The sequence below is a fragment of the Phacochoerus africanus genome, chromosome 3 (assembly GCF_016906955.1).
Source record: "Phacochoerus africanus isolate WHEZ1 chromosome 3, ROS_Pafr_v1, whole genome shotgun sequence".
Classification (NCBI taxonomy): domain Eukaryota; kingdom Metazoa; phylum Chordata; class Mammalia; order Artiodactyla; family Suidae; genus Phacochoerus; species Phacochoerus africanus.
The window spans coordinates 119,824,265-119,848,208 of NC_062546.1; the positions used below are offsets into that span (position 1 = coordinate 119,824,265).

The window sequence follows — 23,944 nt, forward strand, 5'->3', positions numbered from 1 at the left end:
CTGGCCTCCCAGTTCTGTGACCTCATTGCCATCCTATGACTCATCTCTTTGGCGTTTCTGCCAACCCCGATGCGTGTAAGCTACGGAGATCTCTTAAAAGATTTCGTGAGGGAGTTCCCATCGTTGCGCAGTGGTTAACGAATCCGACTAGGAACCATGAGGTTGCGGGTTCGGTCCCTGCCCTTGCTCAGTGGGTTAACGATCCGGAGTTGCCGTGAGGTGTGGTGTAGGCTGCAGACGCGGCTCGGATCCGCTCCGATTAGACCCCTAGCCTGGGAACCTCCATATGCCGCAGAAGCGGCCCAAAGAAATAGCAAAAAGACAAAAAAAAAAAAAAAAGATTTCGTGGGAGTTGCCATCATATTCCGACTAGTGTCTGGTTCAGATCCCTGGCCTCACTCAGTGGGTCAGGAATCCAGCCTTCCCCTGAGCTTTGGTGTAGGTCGCAGACCTGGCTGGGATCCTGCGTTGCTGTGGCTGTGGTGTAGGCCAGCAGCTGTAGCTCCAATTGGACCCCTAGCGTGGGAACTTCCATATGCCTGGGGCGCAGCCCTAAAATAAAATAAAAAAGTTTTCGTGCTTTGAAAGTTCGTTTTCTGACCCTTCCATCAGTTCTGCCTCACCCTTCAATTTAGTTCAGCTAACATTTATTTAGCTCCACAATTTGCCTGGTACTGTAGAACTCATAGAGACTCAAGTATGTGTAAGTTTTGTCCTTGAGAAACTCAGTTTCGTGGGAAAGACAGCCCTGTAAAGAGAAAAATACAGTGCTTGCGTGCTGTGAGAGGTACACAGGGATCTATGTACCCAAGTGAGGGCTTGGGGAAAGGCTTTCCCAAAGGAAATCATGCCTAAATTATTTTGTAAAGGTTAGGAATTGGGGAAAAGGGCAAGAGATTTGAAGTTTGACAAACTATGAATGTAGAGGAACTACCAACAGTTAAAATATTGCAATTTCAACTTTGAATGGAAGAGTGTAGAAGTAGGTTGGAGCCAGGACCAAGGGAGCTTGGCTTGGTATATAGGCTAAGAACGTTATCCTAGAATTCAAGGTGCAGAATATGAGTGCACAATCTCAAAATCGATCTGGGTAAAGTACTATAAATTATAATGTGACATACCAATTAAACAATTAATTACATTGACTCATTAAAACGTTTTCATTTGCTGTCCACATGAAGACAGGAAAGAGTTCTACAGCGGTTACCATCTTCATTTTGGTATGATTTCCTCCTTTAGGTATTTTTCTTCCTCTTTTTATATTCCTAATTGAATCTGTTGATGACACCAATAAATCTCTATCAGGACAGTAAAATAGAGGCTCCCACCTACTCTAGATTTGCTTAGGGCCATAAACATTTCCCAAAACTTTATTGATTATGAAGTCTCTTCACTACAATTGTCTACTTTTAACCTCCACCCAACACCCAAGACCATTAGAATAACCTATTAAAGCAAAATCAAATTTCCACTTACTGCATTAAAGGAGAACACTTTTGTGACAAAATCTTTGTAGTGTCTCAGAGGGGAAGTCAAGAGTGATTTTTATGGGCTTTTTGGAGTCTCCATTGGAATACTTTAAGGTGGCCTTTTCGATGTGGGGATGTCATTGGTTGGGATTAGACATAGTGTGTGGTATAATAGTTTAGGGATAGTGGATGCAGCAAGAGGTGGGACTTGAAGGCAGGTGTGGTCCCTTTTTGATAAGGTGATTTGCCCAGTTGTGTGATCAATCCAACTTTTCAGGGCCTGGAGAGGATGAGCAACCTGTTGTTCAGATAAACGGATTTTCAGGAAGTTTCTAAAGCTAACAATGAAGAAACATACTGATTTATAGCCTATCCTCGTTGGTAAGAATACCCTAAAACAAATAATAAAGTCATGTTGATTGAGGTAAGATCAAGCAGTTTTGTTTGTTTTTGTTTTTTTGGCTGTACCTGTGGCATGTGGAAGTTCCCAGGCCAGGGACTGAACCTGTGCCATAGCAGCAACCCCCAGCTGCTGCAGATCCTCAACCTGCTATGCCAAAAGGGAACTCCATCATGTAGTTTTTAATGATAATTAAGCTATGGCTTATACATCTCAGTTCTTACAATAAAGTCTTTTGGAACACCCTTAGGTATTAAATAAGGAGGGATTTTTAAATCTTGATAGTTTATATTAAGCCATACTCTATTATAAACATTGGGTTTTTTTTCTTTCTTTTTTTTTTTTGGTTGTGCCCGTGGCATGTGGAATTTCCTGGCCTAGGGATTGAACCTGCCTCCACAGCAGCGAGCCCAGCCGCTGCAATGACAGCAATGGATCCTTAACCCACTGTGCCACAAAAGAACTCCTTTATTAACATTCTTAAGACATAAATTTCACATTTTTCTTATTTAACAAGTAAAGCTACTTGTTTTCTTTCTTTCTTTCCTTCTTTCTTTTTTTTTTTGTCTTTTTAGGGCCACAGCAGAGGCATATGGAGGTTCCCAGGTCAAGGGTCAAATCAGAGCTGCAGCTGCTGGCCTACACCACAGCTCACGGCAATGCCAGATCCTTAACTCACTGATCGAGACCAGGGATCAAACCCACAACCTCATTGTTCCTAGTCGGATTCATTTCCTCTGGGCCACAACGGGAACTCCTGTTTTCTTTATGTATAGGAAAAGTAGGATTGTCAACACATTTCAAAATTATATATACTTATATTTGGTTAGGAGGTGACAAATGTTTATTAAAATGTAGCCTGAAATTGATTAAGTGTATCCAAAGTGCTTTTGTAACCTACCATTTGGAATTTTTGCATTAAAAAAAAAAAAAATCAACTAGTGGAGTTCCCTGGTGGCCTACTGGGTTAAGTGTCTAGCATCATTGCTGTGGCTTGGTTCACTCCTGTGGTTCAGGTTCAATCCCTGGCCCAGGAACTTCCACATACCACAGGAGAAGCCAAAAAAAAATTTTTTTTTCGTTGTTTTTTTATATCAAATTATGAAAATTTTAAGGTAAAAACATGAAAAAACTTCACAATAATTATCCATATACTCAGCACCACATTTTTTTTTCTTTTTTCTCTGCTCCTGCAGCATATGAAAGTTCCTGGGTCAGGGCTCAACTTCAAGCCACAGCTTTGATTTACACTGCAGCTGCCGCAAGGCCAGATTCTTGATCCACTGTGCTAGGCCAGGGATAGAACCAGCACCTCCTTAGAGACGAGTCAGATCCTCAGCCCACTGTTACGCAGCAGGAACTCTACTCTTTTCTTATTTTGATGCATGTAACTTTTTTTTTCGTTTTATGGCCACACTTGCAGCATATGGAAGTTCCCAGGCTAGGGGTCAATTCAGAGCTGCAACTGAGACTTATGCCACAGCCACAGCAACAACAGATCCACACCAAATCTGTGACTTACTCTGCAGTTTGTGGCAACGCCAGATCCTTAATCCACTGAGTAAGGCTAGGGCTTGAATCCACATTCTTAAGGAGATTACGTCACATCCTTAATCCACTGAGTCATAATAGGATCTCCTTGATGAATTTCAAAGTTAGAGACTTTAGTATACTTCCCCCAAAATACTTCAATGTGCATATCATTAATGACATCATATGCATATGCATACTTTATATGATATATATACTTTAGCATGCATATCATTAACTACAATGAAATACACATATCTCTTTTTTTTTTTTTTTTGGCTGTGCATGCAGCATGTGGAAGTTTCTGGGCCAGGGATTAAACCCATGCCACAGCAGTAACAACATCAGACCCTTAACCCACTGAGCCACCAGGGCTCCCTGAAATGCACACATCTTAACTCTACCATCCCTTAAGTTCCAATACAAGCACTTTTTTTTTTTTTTTGTCTTTTTAGGGCTGCACCCAAGGCCTATGGAAGTTCCCAGGCTAGAAGTTGAATTGGAGCTGTAGATGCCAGCCTACGCCACAGCCACAGCAATTTGGGATCTGAGCCACACCTGTGACCTATAGCACAGCTCAGGGCAATGCTGGATCCTTAACCCACTGAGCAAGGCCAGGGACTGAACCCGATTCCCCATGGCTACTAGTTGGGTTCGTTACTGCTGAGCCACTACGAGAACTCCTAATACAAGCACTTTTAAAATATCAACTGAGGCATGCTAAAAAATTTGGAGTTTATTTGAGAAAAAAGTGATTCAAATCAGGCAGCATCCAATGTAGTGGATAAAAAGGAGCTGTGAGGAATTCCTGTCATGGCTCAGCAATTAACGAACCCAAATAGCATCTATGAGGACGAGGTTTGATCCCTGGCCTCTCTCAGTTGGTTGAGGATCTGGCATTGCTGTGAGCTGTGGTGTGGGTCATAGACACAGCTTGGATCCTGTGTTGCTGTGGCTCTGGTGTAGGCCAGCGGCTGCAGCTTCAATTGGGCCCCTAGCCTGGGCACCTCCAAGTGCCTCAGGTATGGCCCTTAAAAAAAAAAGACAAAGAAAAAAAAAGGAGCTCTGAGGATCTGTACATAATGAAAGACTTTTCTACCCAGAAGGGAACAGAAACAAGGAAGTTATTCTAGGCAAAAAAAGTGGGTTGGTAATTACAAGGTTACTTTCCTGTAGTGATGGCAGGGATCCAACAAGCAGATTAACTCACTAGTGCTGGTCAGGTGACTCAATTTCTGGGAGAGCCAAATTCTCCATTTGGTGATGTGGCTTACCGTAAGCAACTCCATTTTGAACCTCTTGTCTTGTCTCCTTACAGCATTTACCAATGCAACCCTAACAAGATACAAAATTTTGCCCAGAAAGTAACCACTGTTCTGATTTTTCCCCCATAATAGATTTTGCCTCCTCTAGGACTTCTATAAATAGAATTATGCAAAATGTACTGTTTGGGAGTTCCCTGGATCTGGCGCTATCACCGCTGTAGCTCAGGTTACTGCTGTGGTATGGGTTTGATCCCTGGCCCAGGAACTTCTGCATACCTTAGGCAGTGCCAAAAAAAAAAAAAAATACTCTTGGATTAGGCTTTGTATACACATCATAATTTTTTTTTTTCCACAGCCATCATACCTGAGGCACATGGAAATTCCCAGGCTAGGGGTTGAACCAGGGCTGTAGCTGAGGCCCACATCACAGCCATGGCAACATCAGATCCAAGTCACATCTGCGAACTACACTGAAGCTTGAGGTGATGCCATACCCATAACCTACTGAGTGAGGCCAGGTATCAAGCCTGCATCCTCACGGACACCATGTTGTGCTTTTAACCTGCTGATCCACAGAGGAAAGTCCACATTGTAATTTTTTAAACTTTTTATTTTGAGGTAATTATAGGTTCATATAGTTACAGGAAATAATACAGAGAGATCATGTGCATCCTCAGTTTCCCCCAGTGGCAAATTCATGCATAACTATAGTATGTTATCATAAACAAGAAATTTATATTGAAACAGACTGGATTTTACCAGTTTTAATATACTCACAGTGTGTGTGTGTGTGTATTTAGTTGTACTCAATATTTTCACCAGTGTTGATTCATGTGACCACCACCAATCAAGGTACAGAATCGTTCCATCACAAGAATCGCCCATGCTACCCTTTTATATCCATATTCACCTCATTTTCTATCCTTCACCGCCACCAAACCCTAGGTAACCACTAATCTGTTCTCCATCTAAGTTTGTCATTTCAAGAATGTTATGTAAGTGGAATCATACAGCATTCATTACCTACAGTGAAATGCATGCATTGTAACTGTACCATTCCTTGAGTTCCAATATAAGCACTGTTAAAAGATAAACTGAGATTTACTAAACATTTGTTTTTTTTTGTGTGTGTGTCTTTTTAGGGCCACATCCTCTGCATATGGAAGTTACCAGGCTAAGGTTGAATCAGAGGCTGCAACTGCCAGCCTACACCACAGCAACTCAGGACCTGACCCACGTCTGTGATCTACACCACGGATCATGGCAATGCCGGATCCTTAACCCACTGAACAGGGCAAGGGATCAAACCCGAATCCTCATGGCTACTAGTCTGGTTCATTACCACTGAGCCATAAGGGGAACTCCTGGGGTGTATTAAAATTATTAAGACTGGCTTTTGAGACTTTTTTTTTTACTCCATACAATCCCCTTGAGATCCATACGAGTTATGTGTATCGTTATTTATGTATTCTTTTTATTGCTAGATAGGATCCCTCGGTATGAATGCACCATAGTTTGACTAACCACTCCCTTTGAAGGACATCTAGGTTGCTTCCAGATTTGGCTATTATGAATAAAGATGCTATAAACATTTGTTTATAAGTTCTTGTAGGACCTTAAGTTTTCATTTCTTTGGGTTGAATGCCCAAGGACACAATTGCTTGCAGTCTTACACAATAAATAAACAAATGGTTATGGCTGTGTTCCAATAAAACTTTATTTACAAAAATAGTCCATGAGCTGGATATGGCCTATAGACCATAGTTTTCTGACCCTTTATCTGAGGCATTTAAGAGACCCACAAAAGAGTCATACTTTAGGAGTTCCCGCCGTGGGCAGTGGTTAATGAATACAGCTAGGAACCGTGAGGTTTCGGGTTCGATCCCTGGCCTTGCTCAATGGGTTAAGGATCCGGCGTTGCCAAGAGCTGTGGTGGAGGTCACAGACACAGCTCAGATCCCGAGTTGCTGTGGCTCTGGCGCAGGCCAGTGGCTATAGCTCCAATTAGACCCCTAGCCTGGGAACCACCATATGCCTGGGAGGGGCCCTAGAAAAGGCAAAAAAAAAAAAAAGAGTCATACTTTAGATGCTAAACTATCCCTGAAAACTTCTTTAGACCTGCTCTAACAAAATTTTAGAAAACAGGCCACAAAAGGCTCAAGCTGATACATAAGTAACAACTTCCTGCAAAAACACTTAAAATAAAAAAAGTTTAGGGAGTTCCTGTCATGGCACAGTGGTTAATGAATCCGACTAGGAACCATGAGGTTGCGGGTTTGGTCCCTGCCCTTGCTCAGTGGGTTAAGGATCCGGCGTAGCTGTTGATGTGGCTCTGGCGTAGGCCAGTGGCTACAGCTCTGATTCGACCCCTAGCCTGGGAACCTCCATATGCCGCGGGAGCGGCCCAAGAAATAGCAAAAAGACAAAAACAAAAAACAAACAAACAAAAAAACCACTTCAGACATGCAATATTACAATGCCCACTACTAAATTAAAAAATTACTAGGCATGTGAAGAAGCAGAAAGTATGACACATAAGTAGAAGAAACAGAATCAATGAAAACAGGCTCAGAAATGACAGAGATGACTGAATTAGCAGACGTGACTTTGAAATAGGCCAACAGGAAGTTCCCCTTGTGGCTCAGGGGGTTAAGAACCCTACTAGTATCCATGAGGATGCAGGTTCTAACCCTGGCCTCACTCAGTGGGTTAAAGATCTGGTGTTGCTGTGGCTGTGGTGTAGGCTAATGGCCATAGCTCTGATTCAACCCCTAGCCTGGGAACTTCCATATGACAAAGGTGCAGCCCTAAAAAGCAAAATAAGTAAGTAAATAAATAAATAAATAAAATTTAAAAATAAAATAGGCCAAGGGTTGTTGCCACAGTGGTGCAGTGGGTTAATGATATGGCTCTTTAACTGTATTGCCAGTTGATCCCCATGCCAACATTGCAGATGCACCTTGGATTCAATCCCTGGTCTGGGATATTCCATATGCTGTGAAAAAATAAAATGGGCAAACAAGGAAAAGTGGATACATCAGAGGGGTTAAATTATGATTTTTTTAAAAATTATGAAAGTATGTATAAAGTTTTAAATGTTAACATATTATGTATCTCTGTGTAATGTAATATTTTTAGCATATTTTAAAATGTCACATAAATATCATATTCTTTTCTCAGTTAACACTATTATTCCAAGTTAATTTGTTTAGCTCTAGTTTATTTTCATTTCTGCATAATATTCTATTGTAAAAACGAGAATCTCTCTTTTTTCTGATGATGGACATTTATTTCCAAGAAAAGAGAAATGATAAAGAACAAATTTAGGATACTGATTACCTCTTAAGAGAGGAAGGAGAAAGGATGATAACTGGAGCTATACAGTGTGGTAAGACTTCATTTCTTAAGCTGAAAGATGTGGATGTTCACTGTATTATTCTTTTTGTGTGTGTGTCTTTTTTTTTTTTTTCTCCGTCTTTATGCCTTTTCTAGGGCCACACCCTTGGCATATGGAGGTTTCCAGGCTAGGGGTCTAATCGGAGCTATAGCTGCCAGCCTACGCCACAGCAACGCTAGATGTGAGCCACCTCTGTGACCTACACCGCAGCTCACAGCAACACCGGATCCTTAACCCACTGAGTAAGGCCAGGTATCAAATCCGCAACCTCATGGTTCCTAGCTGGATTTGTTTCCACTGCGCCACGACAGGAACTCCCACTGTATTATTCTTTTCCTCCTTTAAGAAAAATTGAGATATAGCTGATGTACAATAAATATTATATGTTACAGATGTACAACACAGTTGTTCACTTTTTTTTTTTTCCCAGATCCAAGCCACATCTGCAACCTACACCACAGCTCATGGCAACGCTGAATCCTTGACCCACTGAGTGAGGCCAGGGATCGAACCCGAATCCTTTTGGATACTAGTTGGATTCATTTCCACTGAGGTAAGACTGGAGCTCCTAGTCACAATTTTTAAAAGTTATACTCCATTTATAGTATTATAAAATATCGGCTACTTTCTCTGTGTTGTTCAATGGACCCTTGTAGCTTTTTTTTTTTTCTTCCTTTTTCTTCTCTTTTTAGGCCCCCACCTGTGACAAATGGAAGTTCCCAGACTAGGGGTTGAATCAGAGCTGCAGCTGCCTACACCACAGGAACTCATAGCTTACTTATCGTGTATACACAACAGTTTGTACTTCTTAATCCCCTGCTCTTATCTTGCCCCTCTCCACTTCCCTCTTCCCACTGGTAACCACTAGTTTGTTCTCTGTATCTATGAGTCTGATTCCTTTTTGTTATATTCACTAGTTTATTTTTTTAGATTCCATATATAAGTGCCCTCATATAGTATTTGTCTTTAATTTATTTCACTTAGAACAATACTCTCCAAGTACATCCATATTGTGGCAATGGCAGAAGTTCACTCTTTTTCATGGCTGAGTAGTTATTCCATTATATATACATATGATATATACATATGATAAATATTTATATATATATGATATATATATCTTTTTTTCTTTTCTTTTTTGGCTGCTCTATTGCATATGGAGTCCCCAGGGCCAGGGATCATATCTGAGCCACAGTTGTGACCTAAGTTGCAGCTGCGGCAATGCTGGATCCTTAATCCACTGTGCTGGACCAGGGACTTAAACCTGTGTCCTAGAGCTTCCAAGATGCCAACAATCCCATTGCATCACAGTGGGAATTCCTACCACATCTCCTTTATTCATCTGTTGATGGACACTTAGGTTGCTTCCATACTGTGGCAACTGCGAAATACACCGCTCTGAACTTTGGGGTGCAGGTATCTTTTTGAATTACTGTTTTCATTTTTTTTTCCATCTATACACCCAGGAGTGGAACTGCTGGGTCATACAGTAATTCTATTTCTAGTATTGTGAGAAATCTCCATACTTTTTTCCACAGTGGCTGCACCAATTTACATTCACACCAACAGTTTAATACAGTTCCCTTATTTTTCCACATCATTGTCAGCATTTGTTATTTGTGGTCTTCTTGATAATAGCCATTCTGACAGGTGTGTGAGGTGATATCTCATTGTGATTTTAATTTGCATTTCTCAGCATCTTGTGCCTGTTGGCCTTCTGTCTGACTTCTTTGGAAAAATGTCTATTCAGGTCTTTTGCCCTTTTTTTTGGCCTTGGCATATGGAAGTTTCCAGGCCAGGGATCAAACCCACACTGCTGCAGTGCAGCACTGGGTCCTTAACCCACTGTGTCACAAGAGAACTCTATTCTGCCCAACTTTTTTTTTTTTTTTTTTTTTAGGGCCGCTTCTGCGGCATATGGAGGTAGCCAGGTTAGGGGTCAAATCGGAGCTGTAGCCACTGGCCTACATCACAATGCCAGACCTGAGCCATGTCTGCGACCTACACCACAGCTCACAACAACGCGGGATCTTTAACCCACTGAGCGAGGCCAGGGATTGAAGCTGCATTCTCATGGATGCTAATCAGATTCGTTTCTGCTGAGCCACGACAGGAACTCTCATTTCGTAATCTTTTTGTTTGTTTGTATTTTTGATATTGAATTGTCAGAGCTCTTTCTTTGTATTTTTGGATATTAACCTGTTATCTGTGATATCATTAGCAATATCTTCTCCCATTCAGTAGGTTGTCTTTTTGTTTTGTCAGTGGTTTCTTCGCTGCACAAAATTTTTTACATCCAATTAGACTCCAGTCGCTGCAGAGATGCAGGTTCAATCCCCCACCAGCTCAGTGGGTTAAAGGATCCAGTGTTCCCACAGCTGTGGTGTAGGTTGCAACTGCAGCTCAGATTCAATCAATCCCTGGCTCAGGAACTTACAAATGCTTCTGGTGCAGCCATAAAACAAACAAACAAGCAAAAACACTTGAATCTTGTATTTCACCATAGGACAGTATATATGATAGTTTCATTCCAGTTAAGGGTTAAAAGAAGAGGCTTCAGAGTCAGGCCTCGGATTTGAGTCCCAGCTCTGCCATTCACTAGCTATGAAATCCTCTCTCTTTTTTTTTTTTTTTTTGTCTTCTTGCCATTTCTTGGGCCGCTCCTGTGGCATATGGAGGTTCCCAGGCTAGGGGTCGAATCGGAGCTGTAGCCACTGGCCTACACCAGAGCCACAGCAACTCGGGATCCGAACCGTGTCTGCAACCTACACCACAGCTCACAGCAACGCTGGATCGTTAACCCACTGAGCAAGGCCAGGGATCGAACCTGCAACCTCATGGTTCCTAGTCGGATTCGTTAACCACTGAGCCACGATGGGAACTCCAATCTTATGTAAGTTATTTACTCTCTGAGTCTCAGTATCTTCATTTATAAAATGGAGATAAAAACGGTATTTATTTATTGAGTTGAGGAGGGCACAACAGAAAGCCCTTAGCATTGTGCCTAATAAAGCTCTTAAGCACAGTGCTTAGTCCAACACATGTTAATCACTGGCTTATTATTTTGACAAATAATCCACAGTGTCTTTGCGGAAATCACTTAAGTTTGTCTAGTGTTCAAAAGAAGATTTTAATGATGAAATTATTAAAATGTGAAATATCTGCTTGGGGCTCTGCTGTTCCCCACAAATTATGTTAGTTTATAATGATGTCATAAGACTGCCACACTTGAATGGTAACTAAGTTGATTTTCATTCTCAGCATTTAATATCATCCTGAAAATAACCTCTTATTAACGACATTGACTAAAATTTTACTTTAGCTCATACTTCTTTGCTCAAAAAAGAGAACTTAAATACATTTTGAAATCTTCAAGGCTTGAGGATATGGCTACCTGTTCCTCTTCCTACCCAAGTCAGAAGTAAAAAGGAAAAGCATTTACATAAACATATTATAGTCCCAAATAACACCTTATCTTTAGTTTCAACATATTGCATGGGATTATGCACTTATGCAATAAAAAGTTCTTTCCTGCATAAAACTAGCAGGATGTCGACCTTTATCTCCTTTTATCGTTTTTATGTTTGCTTTAAGGCACCACTTTCCTCCCATATTTCCTGGTTCAAGACTTGTCATCTTTGGGAGGTCCCTCTTGGCTCAGCAGTTAACGAACCCAACTAGGATCCATGAGGATGCAGGTTCAGGCCCTGGCCTCTCTCATTGGTTTAAGGATGGATCCCCGCCGCCATGAGCTGTGGTGTAAGTCACAGACACAGCTAGGATCCTGTGTTGCTGTGGCTGTAGCATAGTCTGGCAGCTACAGCTCCGATTCCACCCATGGCCTGGGAACTTCCATATGCTGCAGGTGGCCCTAAAAAAAAAAAAAGAGAAAGAAAAAGACTTGGCATCTTTGACTCTTGTACCCTTCCCCCAATCTGTCAATTTCACTTCCTTAAATGTGTCCAATCTGTTTCTTTCAGTCTGTTCTCAATACTGCCATCTATTACCTTTGCCTCCTACACTGTCTGTTTCACTATTTTCAATCCATTTCATCTAATTCCAGAGAAAGACATCTCTGAAAAATCTCCAGAGACTCCTTATTGCCCATGGAATAAGTTCTAAATGCCTTAGCCTGGTTACTAGCAAGGCTTTCCAGGACTCCACCCATCTCCCACTACCCTCTTCGAGCTACCTACCATCCAGCCAATCGGCACCACTCTGCTTACTACTTACTACTTCCAGTTACTGCTAGCTCATTCCTCCCCTATTTTGATATGCCCATCTCCTTTTTGTCAGCCTTCCTACTTCATGGAAGAAGAAACTAACTCTCAGAGGGATTATGTGACTATGACAGTGCCTGTGGGGGGATATGAAACCAAGCTACTCTGACTCAGACTCTTTACTCCTAAATACATGTGTGCAATTTCTTTTAACCACAGTACAGTTCTCAAGCCCAGAAACTTAACACTGTTGTAATATCATGACATATTATACAAGTCATATTCAAATGTCACCAATCATCCTTTATATGAAAATTTCCCCAATCTAGAATCTCATCCAGGATCAAACCTTGCCCTTAGTCCTCATAATTCTTCAACTTTTTTAGCCTGGAAAAATTCCATAGCCTTTGTTTTTAAGACATTGACAGCTTTTGAAGAGTATAAGCTAGTTATTTGTAAAATTTCCCTCAATGTGTCCTTTTCTGAGTGCTAACTCAAGATTCAGGTTATGGATTTCTAGCAGGAATATCACATAAATTGTGTACTGCTAACTCTGTCACACATCACCAGGCACACAATGACGGCTGTCTCATGACTGGCAATGCTCAATTTTGATCACTTGTATAAGGTGGTATCTGGCCCACTGTAAAGTCACCATTTTCCCTTTCGTCATTAATAAGCAATCTGTGGGGACATATTCTGACTGTGTAAATATACCTTCCCTTGTCAAACTTGCATCCAGTGGTTTTAATATTCACTGATATCTAATGACACAATGATAACTATGACAGCTGTAAAATGGTGATTTTTTTCTTCTTTCCTTTTCTTTTTAGGGCTGCACCTGCAGCATATGGAAGTTCCCGGGCTATGGGTCAAATTGGAGCTGCAGCTGCTAGCCTACGCCACAGCCATGCCAGATCTGAGCAGAATCTGCAACCTATGCTGCAGCTTGCAGCAATGCCAATCTTTAACCCACTGAGTGAGGCCAGGGACTGAACCTCATGGACACTATGTAGGGTCTTAACCCTTGGAGCCACAATGGGAACTCCTAAAATGGGATTTTTCTAACTCTGTTGTTTTGAGTACATTTATTATGTGGCAGCCTGGTGGAAGGAGGAACTTTCCTTCCTTTCCCTCTATTACATTTTTTTTTCTTTTTAGGGCTGCACCTGAGGTTAGGGTTTGAACTGTCACTGCAGCTGAAGCCTATGCCACAGCCCCTGCAATACTGGAGTGGCATCTCTGACTTACTGCAGCAACACTGGCTCCTTAATCCATTGAGCCAGGTCAGGGATCAAACCCACATCCTCACAGAGAGAAGGAAAGATCCATAACTTGCTGAGCCACAACAGGAACTCCCTCTATTACATTTTAATCAGGAAACAAAACAAAACAAAACACCTTAAAATAACTGGATACCATTCTAACTGGAGAGTGCTTAGTTCCCACTCCTCTTCAGGGTGCTGGGCCTAGCTTCTCTGTGATTCAACCTGAACTTTTAGTCCTCTGACTACAGTGCTCTCAGCCTCGTGGGTGATAGGCTCAGGCCACACAGATTTATTTACTTACTACTTCATTGACGGCTCCAACTTCATTTACAACTACCAACTGGTAGTCCAAACACTGTAAAATGACATCCCAGTCTCCACAGTTTGGGAGCAAAGTGCTGGGTGTTTTTTTCTTTTTTGTCTGCCCAGTGGCATAATGGGGTTCCCGGGGCCAGGGATCAGATCTGAGTCGCAGCGGTGACTTACTCTGCAGGGAAACATGGGATCCTTAACCCACTGCTCTGGGCCAGAGATCAAACCTTCGTCCCTAGACTCGCAAGACGCCACCCATCCGGTTGCGCTATAGGGGGAACTCTGTGTGTCTCTATCTCTACGTTGTTATCTTTATGCTTCATCCATGGATCACAAAAACTTCTGTCCCAATGTCTCAAAGTATGTTTAGAACTCACCTGAGAGCTGAAAAGAAGGGGTGTTTAAAATGTAGATTACTGAGGTCCTGACCTAGAGCTTCCGATTTAGTAGATCCGGGTTAAAACCCAGGGTTCAGGTGGTCTGTTGCTCAAACCGTGAGAAACAGCGCCCTCAAAAACGATGGTGGACAAATCTCCCTTCCCTGAGAATTCGTCGCCCCTGGCATCTCCCAGGGGCCCGCTCAGAAAAGGCTGGGGGAAGAAAAGAAGGTGTTCATCCTCCTTGGCCCCTTGGGACTTCAGAAACCAACATCCGGCTGACGCCACTCGGGCTCGCGGACTCGTGCTGGGGTGAAGACCCTGGCGGAGAGATCCAGGAAAGGTGACCCCCATTTGGGGCAGAGAGGGCTGGTTTTGCACCCAGGGGCACGGGGGGCGGGCAACACCGCCCCTCCGCGCCTGCCCACGCCAGTCCCGCCAAGCCTCGGTCAGCGAGCCCCGCCCCCACCCCGTTCCCCCTCCCCCTTCGCTCGGGTCGGGTGCTTAGTCACCGTGAGGCTGCGCCGGCCGGGTGCCCCGCGCGGCCCCCCTGTCTTCCCCGGGGCCCGCCCCCGGGCCGCACCCCCGCGGTCGCACACTTCCGCGTAGCATGGCCCCTGCGGGTCCGGACCCTGATCGCCAGCCCGGGCCCCAGCAATTGCGGCAGTCCGCGCGTCGACAGCTCGCGCCTTCGTCCCTAGCTTCTGCGCCGCCTCCAACCCGAACCCCGCCATCGTCTTCCCCGAGCCATGGCCGAGCAATGCAGCAGTCGCAGCCACATGCTGGCCCCAGCCCGCCAGCGTCGCGACCTCCCCTTCGACTAACCTGGTGATCGTGGGGCGGCTCCGGGCGGCCTGGCCAGCGCGCCCCCGCCGTGGCGGCGGAGCTGGGCGCCCCGGGCAGCGGTGGTGGAGAGCCACAAGCTGGGCGGCACTTGCGTGAGTACCCGCGCTCCTCCTGGTTGCTGCTCCTGGTGCCTGTTCTCCTTGCGACGCGGCTCCTGCAGCACCGCGCCCGAGCCCCGCGTTCTTCCTCCCTCTCTCTGTAGCAGAAAGCGTTCTGTGGCTCTTTCCTAGTGAGCTCCTGGCGCTGCCCTTTCCGCTTTCCCACCCGAGTCAGAGGCGGGATCCCAGCAAGTTTAGATGAGAGAAGTGTACTGGTTTTTTTTCCGCGGCCCCCGAAGCTAAGCCTGCGCCTGTTCCAGCGCAGGTGCAATAATAACGCTGGCAGGAGGTGGTTAAATCTAACGTAACTTTCCTGCATCCTCAGTCCTCAAGGCGGAAGGGTATTGTAGTCCATGCTCTATCTCATCACCAAATCTATGAACCCAAAACTGCACCTGGAATAACTGCAGCTTGCCTGCGTCTCTGGGAAGGGGGGAAAGGGAGGATGGAGCCTATGTCATTGACTTGCGGTCCTCTCCTTTCATTTTCAAGGGCAAATGATTTACAGCAGCGGTTCACACTTTCGGCTGCACATTCGGATCACCTGAGGAGTTGAAAAAGTTCTGCCTGTGGGTAGCCTCGGCCTAGGGTGATTCTGAATTGCAATCAAGGTTGAGAACCACCGATTACAGGCTACATTGATTTAGGATATACTATTAAAGAAGTTCTCAGATCTTTTGTTCTGTCTCGTTGGAGGGGAGATTTTAAAATTATCCCCCACCCCCCAAAAAAGAGGGTTGTAAATCCTGCAGTTGATAAACTTTTCATTTAAAGAATAGGTTTCGTTCCCAAGTTATTGGTGTGGCCTTTTCTATTCTAAGAGTTGGGTGAGGTACTTGCTTTGTTAATATTAAAATATTGTATACAAAAGTAACCTGGCATTGGGGATGCGTTCCTGTGGGGTGGATGCTTAAATTACACTACATGTCCCCTTAAGGGCAGACATGTTCTTATGTTTGCAATCTCTTATCACTTAACAAAGACCTTACTCAGTAACCGTATGTGAATTAAGCTCAAAATTAACAGCCGTGAAAGGGCTGACTCTAGTGTCCAGTGCTCGGTTTTTAAGTTCAAATGAAAGTAGGAACGAGGAAAGAAAGACTGTTAATTATCAACTTAACACCTTGACACTTTAGTCTAGACAGACTCTTAGAAGTCTGTCTCTGCAGAAGGCAGGTGGAGGGGTACCACTAAGTGTGCCCCCCCCCCCACAACTGGTGAGATCACTTGACAACCTCTTGTCTTTGTCCCTCTCTACTTTCCTCTGTTTTCCTCCTTCCCCATGTATGTCATAATCAGTTTGTGGCATCCATGGTCATTGCCTAGTTCCACTGATACTAGTCAAGAAGGGGTTCACCCTGTTTTTAGGTTCCTGCTAGAAATGTGAATACGTTAACATTATGAGATAAACTGCTTCCCAGAGGAGAGTGCTGGCAAAGAAAAGCTCAGGAGAATCAGCCATTTCCTGCTTCCTTATAGTGCATGGTCTTGCTTATCTCATTCTGCTGGCAGCAACTTTTATTTTTTAGTAAACATTGATCTCTTGGGGAAAATCCTCTAACATTTTTATGACATTCCATTTGGGCTCTTCAATTCCATTTTGGTTTTGAACTGCGAGGAAGGGCGTGGTATGCGTTGAATATCAGAAGATAAAACTAATTGATAAGACGTGAGTTGAAATTTGCTCCAGGTTTCTAGTTATCTGGGCTGTCCACTGTTGCGATAATAAACTTATGTGCAGAGATTTCTAAGCAGGTATGGGGACAGTTGAGGCATTCTGAACAAAGCACTTCATTTGTTTGTGTCCTTAATTCTCTAATGCTAAGTGTTTTGGATTGGGGCTGGCAGAGAGGAGAGGGTAGATATCAACATTTGTAAGACTTAGATCCCTTCCCTCAGGAAATTTATAACATGATGGGAGAACAGAATGTAGACAGTCAACCCCAGAGTGGGGCAGTCTGTATTAATTGCTGTGGGTAATAACGAATTACTGTCATTGAGAGAAGAATTATAACTGTCACTTCTGTCTGGCCATATTAGATGGCTGATGAAGGAGATGGTATCTTTATGAACTTGAACTGGACGAATATCACTTTTTTGACAGGGAACATCAGGGGCAGAGGCACAGAGACAGGGCATATCGTGTAATTCAATTTGATTGGTGCAGAGGGAGTCTCCTATGAGGGATGGAAGCCGATAGCCAGGTAGTAGTCAAAATGGAGAGTTTCTGGAAGCACAGTGAACTGTGGAATTGTTTGGGACAGGTGAGTGACACATAAAAGTGGTTTTATCATCATGATAGTCTTGAGAGAGTCCTTGGGAAAGTCAAACAGAAGTTTCTTTACTATTGACTCTAATCAATTTTTTTTTCCCTAAATAAAATATGTTGATTGTAAATCTTGATAAGTTTTTTAAGTTGTCATGAATGAATTTACATGGAAGTTTCAAATTAAAGCCTTCTGGTAGCAGTGGTTATTTCCAGGGAGTGGGGTTATGTTTTGTTTTTAATTGTTTTATTATTATTTGCTCACTCATTAATATGCCAGGTATATAGGTACATTTTAATTTATTTAAAAAATTTTTCTGTTTTTTCCTTTTTACAGCTGCACCTATGGCATACGTAAGTTCCCAGGCTAGGGGCTGAATCAGAGCTGCAGCTGCCAGCCTACACCACAACCATGGTACACCAGATCCAAGCTGCATCTGTGACCTGTGCCAGCTTGTGGCAACACCAAATCCTTAATCTGCTGAGCCAGGCCAGGGCTTGAACGTGAATCCTCACTGAGACTGTGTTGGGTTCTTAACCTACTCAGCCACAATGGGAATTCCTATATAGGTATATTCGTAGATGATGGGGTCACTGCAGCAAACAAAGCAAATAAAAACCCCCATCTTCATGGAGCTTACATTGTACTTGTTATCTGTAGTTTTCTCAATTTTCCATGCAGTGTTTTTAACGAATAAGAAAATTACAAGTTTTTGTTTTTAGCCTTTCTCCATGCAAGTTTAGACTCAAGTAGTGATAGGGTTGGAAGTGATTTTGGAGATCTACTAATCCAATCTGATTATAGTTTTGTTTTTTCTTTTTAATAGGGTGCACTAAGGTAAGCTTGCTGAATTAACTTCTCTAGAGTTATGACTGTTGAAAAATTCTTCTGTCACTATCATTTTTATCAAGAATTTTTCTTTGACTAAAAAGTAGGAAGCTTATAATTTGAAGTAAAGGACAATTCCTTAAATCAAAACTTAGCATTATGAAACACTGCATGGGCCCCATTGCTTTCATTTCATTAAGGATCGGATTCAGATCCTTACAGAAATTTAGGCAGTGTTCTAACCCAGGACCCTCATTTTTACAAAGGAACAAATTGAGTGGCAACTAAAATGTGGTTGAAAACAGGAGTTCCCATCGTGGCTCAGTGGTTAATAAACCTGACTGTTATCCATGAATTCGAGGGTTTGATCCCTGGCCTTGCTCAATGGGTTAGGATCTTGCGTTGCTGTGAGCTGTGGTATAGGTCACAGATACGGCTTGGATCCTGAGTTGGTGTGGCTGTGGTGTAGGCCGGTGGCTGCAGCTCCGATTTGACCCCTAGCTTGGGAACCCCCATAAGCTGAGGATTCGGCCCTAAAAAAAGACAAAGGAAAAAAAATGTGGTTGAAAACAAACCAGGAGTAGAATAACCTATGGAATTAGCCACCCAGCCGTCAGAAACCATAGCTTGGTGTAATTGTGTGGGATAATTTATAACTTAATGAACATTGTTAGGCATTATTCTCAACTGCAGTGTAGGACCTTCTTACTCCTGCCTCTTAGGAACAAGACATCATTTACTTTAAAAACACTCTGTTTAGGGAGTTCTCTTGTGGCACAGCGGGTTCAACATCTGGTGTTGTCACTCCAGCAGCTTGAGTTGCTGCTGTGGTGTGGGTTTGATCTCTGGCCCAGGATTTCCACATGCTGTGGGTGTGGCCAAAAAAAGTAAAAACACTTGGTTTAGAATTTGCCACGTGTTTAGCAGATCTGGAGGGAAGCCCCAACAGGTGTATTTTTATTTTTTTTTATTTTTTGCTCTTTAGGGCTGCATCTGTGGCATATGGAGATTCCTAGGCTAGTGGTGGGATCAGAGCTACAGCTGCTGGCCTATGCCACGGCCACAGAAACACAGGATCCTAGCTGCGTCTGTGACCTACACCACAGTTCACAGCAACACAGGATCCTTAACCCACTGAGTGATGCCTGGGATAGAACCTGCATCCTCATGGATCCTAGTCGGGTTCCTGAGCCACGAAGGAAACTTCCAGCAGGTGTATTTTTAAAGAGCCCCATTCTTATTCTGGTTTACATGAGCCAAACATAGCAGTGGCAGCTTCATGGGAAGTGGGAACTATGCGAAGACTTTAACCTTCTGGAAACATTAGGGTAAATCTGGTGAACCTACAGTTATACAGGTCAGTTTTGCTTTTAGGCAGAAAGAGGTGGAGCAGCGTTCCTCTTGTGTCTGCTGTTTCTTCGTTGTCTTAACCTCAAAATAATCCTTATGCCAAAGTAGCATATTTCGGGGTAATGTATTCTGATCCTCTCAAGTTCAAAGTGAAAAAAGCAATGGGAGCCAGTATTCCTATTGAATTTCTATGGATAACGAGGTCAAGAGTCATCTGTAGCTCTAGGGAGTTCACGTAGTGGCTCAGTAGTTTTGACTCGGTAGTAACGAACCCAAATATTATTCATGAGGACACAGGTTCAATCCATGGCCTTGCTCAGTGGGTTAAGGATCCAGTGTTACTGTGAGCTGTGGTGTAGGTCACTGGCTCAGTGGTTAACAAACCCAACTAGCATCCATGAGGACTTGGGTTCAATCCCTGGTCCTGGTCAGTGGATTAAGGATCCAGCATTGCTGTGAGCTGTGGTGTAGGTCACAGATGCGGCTTGGATCTGGCGTTGCTGTCGCTCTGGTGTAGGCCAGCGGCTACAGCCCTGATTGGACCCCTAGCCTGGGAACCTCCATATGCCACGGGTATGGCCCTAAAAAGACAAAAAAAAAGTAATCTTTGATTGCCTGCTATGATTAAGTCATTTCTGAGGGCAGAAAAATACATGAGATAATTTTTTTTTTGTCTTTTTAGGGGCGAACCAAGGCATATGGATGTTCCAAGGGGTCTAATCAGAGCTGTAGCTGCAGGCCTATGCCACAGCCTTAGCAATGCAGGAATCCGAGCTGCGTCTGTGACCTACACCACAGCTCACGGCAGTGCCAGATCCTTAACCCACTGAGTGGGGCCAGGGATTAAACTAGTCCTTATGGGTACTAGTCAGGTTCATTTCCAATGAGCCACAGTGGGAGCTGCACATGAAATAATTTTTGAGATGAGTTTTTGCAGTCTCCAAAAGGTAAATACAGACATAACTCATTTTATAAAGCACTTTGCAGATACTGCATGTTTTATAAATTGAAGGTCTGTGGCAATGCGGCATTGAGCAACTCTTTTGGCTCCATTTTTCCAGTAACATTTGCTCACTTCATGTCTCTGTGTCCCATTTTTGTAATTCTCACAATATCGCAAACTTTTTCATTATTATTATGTTATGATGGTCTTTATCAGTGATCTTTGATGTTACTTCTATGACTTGCTGAAGGTGTTAGCATTTTTTAGCAATAAAGTGTTTCCTGGAGTTCCCATTATGGCTCAGTGGTTAATGAATCCAACTTGGAACCATGAGGTTGCGGGTTCGATCCCTAGCCTCGCTGAGTGGATTAAGGATCTGGTGTTGCCGTAAGCTGTGGTGTAGGTCACAGACATGGCTCGGGTCCCGTGTTGCTGTGGCTGTGGTGTATGCCAGCAACTATAGCTCCAATTAGACCCCTAGTATGGGAACCTCCATATGCCACGGGAGCAGCCCTAGAAAAGGCAAAAAGACCAAAAAAAAAAGTGTTTCTTAAAAGGCATGTGCATTTTCTTGGACATAATGCTATTACACACTTAATAGATTACAGCATAGTGTAAATAAAACTTTTATCTGCACCAGGAAATGAAAAAAATTGTGTGACTCTTGTGGAGTTCCCGTTTTGACTCAGTAGAAACAAACCCAACTTGTATCCATGAGGATGCGTGTTCGATCCCTGGCCCCTCTCAGTGAGTTAAGGATCCGGCATTGCCGTGAGCTATGGTGTAGTTTGCAGATGTGGCTCGGGACTGATGTGGCTGTGGCTGTGGCATAGCCAGGCACTTGCAGCTCCAGTTTGACCCCTAGCCCAGGAAGGACCTTCCATATGCCTTGGGTTCAGCCCTAAAAAGACAAAATAAATAAATAAATAAAAAATGGAGTTCCCGTCGTGGCTCAGCAGAAACAAATCTGACTAGGAACCATGAGATTTTGGGTTTGATCCCTGGCCTTGCTCAGTGGGTTAAGGATCCAGCATTGCCATGAGCTGTGGTGTAGGTCGCAGACGTGGCTCGGATCCTGCGTTGCTGTGGCTGTGGCGTAGGCCAGCGGCTACAGCTCTGATTAGACCCCTAGCCTGGGAATCTCCATATGCCTTGGGTTTGGTCCTCAAAAGACCCAAAAAAAAATGCACCGATGCCCAAATATACAGATGCCCAAAGCCAAGGTGAATTAGAGTCTACTGGGAGCTTTGTCTCTGCGGTTCAGTTCTCTGCCCACACAGATGTGGAAAGAGTCAGCTTGAGGAAAAATTTCTTTCTGGCTTACTGTTCACTTTGCCCCAGGGCCTGTGGGAGCATGGGCTCCCATTCTTGCTGAGTGTACTGATTCCATGATAAACACTAACCTGGTTCTTGTGGTGTAGGTGTGAGGTTCTTGCCAGTGAGGATTGGTTAGTAAGGGTTGATCACAGGACAAAACTTTTTTTTTGTCTTTTCTAGGGCCACACCTGCGGCATATGGAGGTTCCCAGGCTAGGGGTCTAATCGGAGCTGTAGCCGCCAGCCTACGCAACAGCCACAACCATGCCAGATCCAAGCCGCACCCGTGGCCCACACCACAGCTCACAGCAACGCCGGATCCTTAACCCACTGAGCATAGCCAGGGATCAAGCCTGCAACCTCCTGGTTCCTAGTCAGATTCGTTAACCACTGAGCTACGACGGGAACTCCAGAACTTTTTTTTTAATTCAAATTGAGGTTTATGTGACATATAACATGTGTTACTTTTGGGTGTACAACATAATGATTTGATGTTTGTATATGTTACAAAATGAGCCCCACCATAAATGTGGTCAACATCCCTCCCCATACACAGTTACAGATTTTTCTTGTGATGAGAACTTTTTAAGATCTACCCTCTTAGCAGTTTTCAAATATGCAGTACAGTGTTATTTATTTATTTATTTTTGTCTTTTTGCCATTTCTTTTTTTTTTTTTTGTCTTTTTGCTATTTCTTGGGCCGCTCCCACGGCATATGGAGGTTCCCAGGCTAGGGGTCCAATTGGAGCTGTAGCCACCGGCCTACGCCACAGCCACTCCAGATCCGAGCCACGTCTGTGACCTACACCACAGCTCACGGCAATGCCGGATCCCCAACCCACTGAGCAAGGCCGGGGATTGAACCTGCAACCTCATGGTTCCTAGTCGGATTTGTTAACCACTGAGCCACAACAGGAACTCCTGCAGGTAATGAGGTCACCATGTTGTGCATCACATCCGCATGACATTTATAGTGTAACTGTTAGTTTGTGCCTAGCAAAAGTCTTCTTGATCATGAATGTCACTGGGAATGGTGCCCTACACAGTTGGAGAGGCCTGTAGGAGAACCAGGGGTCTTATTTATTTATTAATTTTTAAGGCTGCATCTGCAGCATATAGAGGTTACTAGGCTAAGGGTCAAATCAGAGCAGCAGCTGTTGGCCCTACACCACAGCCATAGCAACAGCAACACTGGATCCAGTCTGCATCTGCAACCTACACCACAGCTCATGGTAGCGCCGGATCCTTAACCCACTGATTGAGTCCAGGGATCAAACCTGCATCCTCATGGATACTAGCAGGGTTTGTTACCGTTGAGCCACAATGCAAACTCCAGAACTGGGAGTTTTAAAAGAGGCCTAAGAGAAAGGCCACTTGGTAGAGAGTTGTTTGTATTCATCTAGGCTGAAAACAGTTACTCAGCAAAGTGTAAATCATGGCGGTGATAGCGTGTACCCCGATATTACGATGTCTATGTCCCCAGTAGGCTGAACATCCCCCCCACCCCCCAGTGGTAAGAACACATAACATGAAACCTACCCACTTACATTTTTAAGCACACAGTATGGTATTGTTGACTGTAGGTACAGCATTGTACAACAGTTCTGTCTAATTTATCCAGCTTACCTGAGATTTTGAGCCTCCTGATTAGGAGTTGTCCATTGCACCCTCCCTCCCAGGCAACCACCATTCCACTCTCTGACTCTATGAATTTGACTATTTGAGATAACTTATGTAAGTGGAATCATGCAGTATTTATCTGTAACTGGTTTATTTCACTCATTTTATTTTATTTTTTGCCTTTTTAGTCAACTTATTTGAGTATGTCTGAAGGTTGAACATGTCTTATTTATTCATTTTAATTTTTTTATTATACTTGATTCACAATGTTCAGTCAATTTCTGCTGTACAGCAGAGTGACCCAGTTACACATATATGTACATTCTTTTTTTCACATTATCCTCCATCATGTCCCCTCACAAGTGATTAGATATAGTTCCCTGTGATATACAGCAGGATTGAATCATGCATTTTTTAAAAAATATTTATTTTTGTCTT

The 23,944-nt window shown here is 43.5% G+C and overlaps 1 protein-coding gene across 1 annotated transcript in view; it reads left to right on the forward strand.

Moving 5' to 3' along the window:
• Positions 1 to 15,114: 15,114 nt before the first annotated feature.
• GSR (glutathione-disulfide reductase) overlaps positions 15,115 to 23,944 on the forward strand; it is a 50,572-nt gene continuing 41,742 nt past the window's right edge. Inside the window, exon 1 of the mRNA XM_047772540.1 lies at positions 15,115 to 15,176. The gene's annotated coding sequence lies outside the window, so the exon portion shown is untranslated. The remainder of the gene's footprint in view (positions 15,177 to 23,944) is intronic.